The sequence below is a fragment of the Rhincodon typus genome, unplaced genomic scaffold, assembly GCF_021869965.1.
Source record: "Rhincodon typus isolate 14 unplaced genomic scaffold, sRhiTyp1.1 hic_rhity00004143, whole genome shotgun sequence".
In the NCBI taxonomy this organism is placed as follows: domain Eukaryota; kingdom Metazoa; phylum Chordata; class Chondrichthyes; order Orectolobiformes; family Rhincodontidae; genus Rhincodon; species Rhincodon typus.
Window position 1 is genome coordinate 5,070 of NW_025969781.1, and position 6,699 is coordinate 11,768.

Sequence of the window (6,699 nt, forward strand, 5' to 3'; positions counted from 1 at the left end):
TTCTCCCAGTGCCCTGACCAATATTCATCCCTCCGTCAACATCGATGATCTAGTCATAATTACAATATAGGTTTTGAGAGCTGGCTGTGTGCAAGTTGATGGCCAGGTTTCCTGCAACAGTAGTTATAATTTAGAAGTCTTTCATTGGCTGTAAAGTGCTCTGAGAGATTTGGCAGCTGTGAAAACTGCTATATAAATGCAAGTCTTTGTTTCTCCCACAAAAGTGGGAGGAATTTGAAGGTCAGAATTGTGTATGTGCTTATGCCCAAGAAATTCTTGCACAGCATCGAATTAGGCTAACTGTGGGTTTTCTCGGTCTCTAACATGCAGTCGATGTGCCTGATTGATGGCACTAACCAGTTCTTGTGTTCTGTTTTTCTTGGTTTGCTCTGAATTACTTCAATTATTGACTGACTTCTCTTCATCCAGTTGAGACCCTGCAGAATGTGCTGTCTCAGAGCTTTGGAGGTGCTATTGGGCAGCAGACGTCAGGCAATGCAGACCAGGAGGGAATCACAGGGCACGTATCCTTACCCAGAAGGGCCGAGACATTTGGAGGCTTTGACAGCCATCAGATGAGTGCCACGAAAAGTAAGTTAGTATTATATCAGCAGCTGTTTTTAAAAGAGAGTTTTGTGTCTACCATTGAGGGAAGATTGAGTTAAACAGAAATCTTGCTCTCAGATCATTGCAATGTTCCAACTGAGCTGATCTCAAGTGGATCAACACTGATATTGCTATAGTGGTCCCCCTGTTTACGGATGAGAGAAAGTAGCAGTTGTTAGTCATTATCAAATACCATCTCTTAGGATATGGTATAAATAACAGATGAGAATTAGATCAGGCTTGATTCTGATCTCTTTAGAACTTCCTTTCAATGCTCATTGCTTAGCCTTTCATATGAAGAATGACCACTACAGGGATGGAGTGTGGAAAGAGTGCTTTTTTTTCTACATAACTTGGTGGTGGTTAGAACTGGACCCTAATCTTTTCACACTTCAATAAACTTTTATTTACAGAAATGCACAGTACAAGCACGCATCTCCAAACCCAATCACCGCAGTTTCAGGCTGCACCTACAGACAGAGCAGAGGTGAATTTCCCGGTGAGAGTCCATTGCCCGAATACAATAAAACTCTTGGTTCCAATACATTTAACAAGAGTAAAAGGCTCCCGTTGGCACAGTGACGGTGTCCCTGCCTCCAAGCCACAGTTGAGCCAAGTATTTGGTTTCTATGTTCTAAGTTCTTTGCAATGTAATTCCTTTGACTTTTGCTCAACATCCACAACTCCCATGACCCAGAGCAAACAGACACATAATTTGTTACGTGAATTTCTTTGCGATCAGTTACTGAGCGATAAACTACAGCATCTTTACCTACAGGCGGAGAGAAGGATGAAGTAGAAGATGGACAGGACCTTCGCAGGACGGAATCAGACAGTGTTTTAAAAAAGGTAAATGATTCTCATCAAAATGTCATGTAAGCGGAGCTGTCTTTAAACTTCAGCAATAGATTAGAGAGAGCTCCTAGTGTTCAGGCCCATGTTCCTTCCTCAGCAACACCAGCCAACAGTAGGGATACCAATACTAGTGATTTCATTATTGTGAATGTGTACATCAACAGCCCTTCTTCCCCCATCTCTCTGAATTTTTCTAACTGATAAAAAAAACCTGAAAATCTAAACAAAAACTTTTTTTTCCACCTGGATTTTTTGTGGTATTATCCTCGAAATTAATCTTCAATTCCTGTAGACACCAGAGCAATCCTGAAGTGTTGGTCACTCACTGACAAATTTCTCTGTTTATGGGGTCGTCATTCTTTGTGGTTAGTGTGTCCTCTGGTGGCTAGATTTTTTAGCTGAATCTTCCCACAAGATGTACACTGGAGGTAGGGAGTTGGTTAGTTCAGTTGACTGGTCAGTACAGTACATTTACGATGCAGTGCGATACCAACAGTATGGGTTCAATTCCCATACCAACTGAAGTTACCATGCAGGTCTCTCCTCCTCAACCTCTAACCTTGCCTGAGGCGTGGTGATCCCCAAGTTAAATTCATCTCTCGCTCGCTCTCTCTAAGCGTAATCTGGTAAGACTATGGCGATTTTATACCACAAAGGAATCTGTGCACTCCACAAACTTGTTACAGGCTGTCTGAGCATTTTAACTTAGTGCCAATCTCCTGGATTTTCCCAATCTTTCAGTGAAATAATTATCCAGTGCTCTCTTGAGTGCCTCAGTTGAACCTGCTTCCATCTTACTTCCAGGCAGTGCAGTCTCGCCCTTACCTACTCACTGAGTGAAAATTTGCTTCTTTTGAAAAACCCTTTCAAACTGTGCCCTCTGGTCCTTGAATCTTTCACAAGCAGGAACAGTTTATTCATATCTGATCTGTCCAGAACCTTCATGATTTTGAAAACTTCTATCAAATTTCCCCTCAGCCTCTCCTCTCTAAGAAAAACAGTCCCAATTTCTCCAGTCTATCTTCATAACTGAAATTTCTCATTCCTGGAGCCATGCTCCTAAACGTATTCTCCACTCGGGGGAGGCAATGGCCTAGTGGTATTATTTTAGACTATTAATCCAGAGACCCAGGTGATCTGAGGACCCAGGTTCGAATCCCACTGCAGCAGATGGTGGAATTTGAATTCAATAAAAATCTCTAATTAAGAATCTAATGATGACCATGAATCTATTATCGATTGTTGGAAAATCCCATCTGGTTCACTAATGTCCTTTAAGGAAGGAAACTGCCATCCTTACCTGGTCTGGCCCATGTGTGACTCCAGACCCACAGCAATGTGGTTGACTCTCAACTGCCCTCTGGGCAATTAGGGATGGACAATAAATGCTGGCCTAGCCAGCGATGCCCTCATCCTGTGAATGAATAAAAACAAAACTCCAATGCATTCACATCCTTCCGATAGCGTGCCAAACTCAGTCCTTTCTACATTTATTTATTTAATATAATTTCACTTGTACCGAGGTACAATGGAGTGGATAATCTCACCACTACCTGGCACCATCTTGAATTACAGAATTAATTACTGAAAAAATTGTGTAAATGGTAAAATACTGAATAAATTAATGTTCCAAAACTGAAACAGCTTCAAAAGGCCATCTTTCCCTCTCCTCAGACTTCACCCTCTCTGTTCCCCCAGTTGCCTCTGTCCAACATTGTCCCTGGGGTCCTGACAATGTGCTCCTTTCCTGCAGCCCCTGGCACCATTGCTTATGTCATATTCCAAGTTATAGAAGCCAGGCCGATATCATTCATATCTTTAACAAAATCCAGAATGGAAGGATTGCCCCATGAGGGGAGGTTGAGCATAATGAGCCCTTCTTTAGAACAACGAGAGGTGATCTCATTGAAGCATTTTAAATTTTTACAGTGTATTTCTGGGTAGACAGTGAGAGGTTCTTCCTCTAGCTGAAGAATTTAGAACTCGGGGTCACAGTCTCAGGATTAAGGGTTGAACACTTAGGATTGAAATGAAGAATTTCTTCACTCAGAGGACTGTGAATCTTTGGAATTCTGTGCCACAGGGATCTGTAGCCAGTAAGTCATTTTTGGATACTGAAGGAATTGGAGATGAGAATAGACCAGAATAGTGGACTTGTTTTTGAAGATCTGCTTTGGTCTTACTGAATAATGAAGGAGGCTTGAAGAGTCAAGTCTTGGTCCTGTTGTTTATGTTGTTCTTTGATAGTTACATGACACACTGTCATCTCATTCTGTCTCCTTTACTGCAAATAGTTGGCATGTTAGTTTTTCAAAATCCTCCTATCAGCTCTTATTGGAGAAGAGTCTTTTTCCAAAAATTGCATTTTTTAATACAATCGACAGCACAGTGGATTTTTCCAGGAGAGAGATCAAATCAGAAATAGAAACAGAAAGTGATGGAGAAACTCAGCAGGTCTGGCAGCATGTGTGGAGAGAGAGAGAGAGAGTTAATGTTTCAAGTCCAATATGACTCTCTTCTTCAGAACAAGCTTCAGAAGAAATCATTCAGATTCAAAATGCTGACAATGTTTCTCTCTCTGCAGATCCTTACTAATCCGCTGACTCTCCCAGCATTTTCTGTTTTAATTTCAGAAATTTGAGATATCAGAGCCGACCCTCTTGAACGATACCCCCCGTCAAAAACCCATTGCAAGTTACTTTTTTATTGGGTCTACATGTAGTCACTGGCAAGAACAGAATTGAGTTAAAAGCTGGATTGCAACTCACCAGAAGGTGTAAAATGTCAGAGTCAGTGGTAAAGTCTGTGTTCCCGTTAGTCTGTGTATATCTTAAGCTGCCAACACTAATACTTCCAGGTGTTCTGATTTTGGATTATTCCACCAATTACACAACAGCAAGTCAAAAAGCAGAAATTAAAATAGAATAATGGTGTAAATTCTCAGCAGGTCTGGCAGCGACTGTGCAGTAAGAGAGCCAGAGCCAACTTTCCAGGTCTGATGAACTTCGGTCAGAGCTGGACGATGGCGTGGGCAGAATGGGATTTCGAACCAGTACAGGGCCAAATAAAACAAAGGGAAGGAGGAATGATTGAAAGGGAAGGTCTGTGGTTAACTGGAAGATAGGAGTGACAACCAGACGATGGCCCATCTAAGATGAGGCAGAATTTCTTGAATGATAGAGCAGACTTGATGGGCTGAATGGCCTGTTTCTGCTCCTATGTCTTGTGGTCTTATGGCGCAAGTCAGAAGGGAGAATAGTGGGGCAAGTGAGGAAAACAAAAATGGGTCTAGACAATCACTAAGTGGCAAAGGCAGAAGCATGGGGTCTGATGGTAATATTAGTTATCATCTTAAATTGTTGAAAACAGTTATGAATCCGGGAGGTTGTAACGTGTACAGTCAAAAGACAAGGTGCTGTTCCCTAAATTTCCATTAAGTTTCACTGGAACGGTATAAAAGCAGAAGTTCAAACTGCAAGTGACTATAAAATTAAAAGAGCAAAAAGCGGACCTTCCCAGTACCCACAAAATTCCCAGGTGCCAGCACATTCAAAAACCTATCTATTACTCCAGTTCCATATCCCAGCCTTTGGAAATTGCCTGATTTAAACTCTCATAGGGAAAGGGCTTCTTCCAAAAAATACTAGGGGGAAAAAAAAATTACTGAAAAGTTTCCTCATCAGTGATTCTGTGACATTTGCTGACGTTTCAGTCAGTCTTTCTCTCTGCTTGTTCTCATTCCCTCACCCTGGCTGCATTTACGTGAATAAGTGCATCCTTCAATCCAGTTAGCCCAGCTCATAATCTCACACTGAGAGGGAGCACAGGGGAGCTGGTTTTTTTCCTTTATTCATTCACAGGATGAGGGCATTGCTGGCCAGGCAGCATTTATTACCTATCCCTAATTGCCCAGAGGGCAGTTAAGAGTCCACCACATTGCTGTGGGTCTGGAGTCACATGTAGGCCAGACCAGGTACAGATGGCAGTTTCCTTCCCTAAAGTGAACCAGGTGGATTTTTCTGACAATCGACAATGGACAATGGACAATGGATTCATGGTTATCATTAGTCTCTTAATTCCAGATACTTATAGAATTCGAATTCCACCATCTGCCGTGGCGGGATTTGAACCTGGGTCCACAGAATATTATCTGGTTCTCTGGATTAAGAGTCCAGTGATAATACCACTAGGCCATGGCCTCCCCATTGAGGCATGTGCAAACTGTGTCATCAATCAGAAAACAAACTCTTGTGTTGCCTTCTCATCTCTGCCATGAGGATCACCTCTTACCTTGTATCCCACTGATGTCCTGGCTGTTGCTGAGGCAGTGGCTGGTGGGCAGCAGAGGACAAATTGATTGATTGGCGTTTACTTCAATCTGAGCAACCCCTTTGTAGAAGCTCTGGAACTTTAGAGCCCAGACATGAGGGAGGCTCAACTTCACTGTGTTGAGAAATCAGACCCTGGCAATGATTTAGCATGTCGTAGCAGTGTTCTGATCATTTTTATTTTGAAGTTTTGCCATTGATAACCTGATTAAAAGTCTTATCTGTGTTGTCTCTTTTGTTTTTAATAGGGGCTGACTGCGAATCTGATCCTGCCAATCAGAAAGAATGAGGTAAGGCTGATATTTTTAAATAAACCAGAAGGTATATTTTAGACAAGAAAAAAATGAAATTACACAACTCCCAGTTGAACAATGAAATGGTGTCACAATACCCCAAAGTTAAATGTCAACTCACTATTTCTGTAAAACAGAAATCATCATCATTTTTACTTTCCTGGGTATTCTCTGGGTAAAGTTGGCGTCCCGAATCCCACAGTCACCAACTATCCATCAATGATTCATCTAAATGAACTGCTCCCTTGAAGACTCTGCGTGCCATCTAATTCGATGGTTCCCAACCTTTTCAGTAGTATGACACATTTCAATGAGACAGAAAATTCCCACCACCCCCTGCCCACTCTTATCAGCTGAATTAATTGCTCATAAATGTCACATTTACTTGCATTTACTATGTTACTAGAGAGGTTTGCAACATAGTGCACACGACAAGCTAGATTCACTGAACAAAATACTGCAACTGCTGCACAGAGTTTTGAGTTATGATTTTAATTGGATTGAATATTGTTTAAGATGGAAGAATGTTTGTGTTGCATTGATTTTCATTACCTTTTTGTACAAAATTTCAGTCACTTCTTACAGCTGGTTAAAAATCACTGATCTAATGCAAACCC

General features: G+C 41.6%; 1 long non-coding RNA gene across 1 annotated transcript; it reads left to right on the forward strand.

The window, feature by feature from the left end:
- The first annotated feature begins 433 nt into the window (after positions 1–433).
- On the forward strand, positions 434–6,405 carry LOC125481892. The gene is made up of 3 exons (XR_007261492.1): positions 434–591; positions 1,385–1,455; positions 6,038–6,405. It is a non-coding gene; the product is annotated as an uncharacterized LOC125481892 (long non-coding RNA).
- Positions 6,406–6,699: the final 294 nt, after the last annotated feature.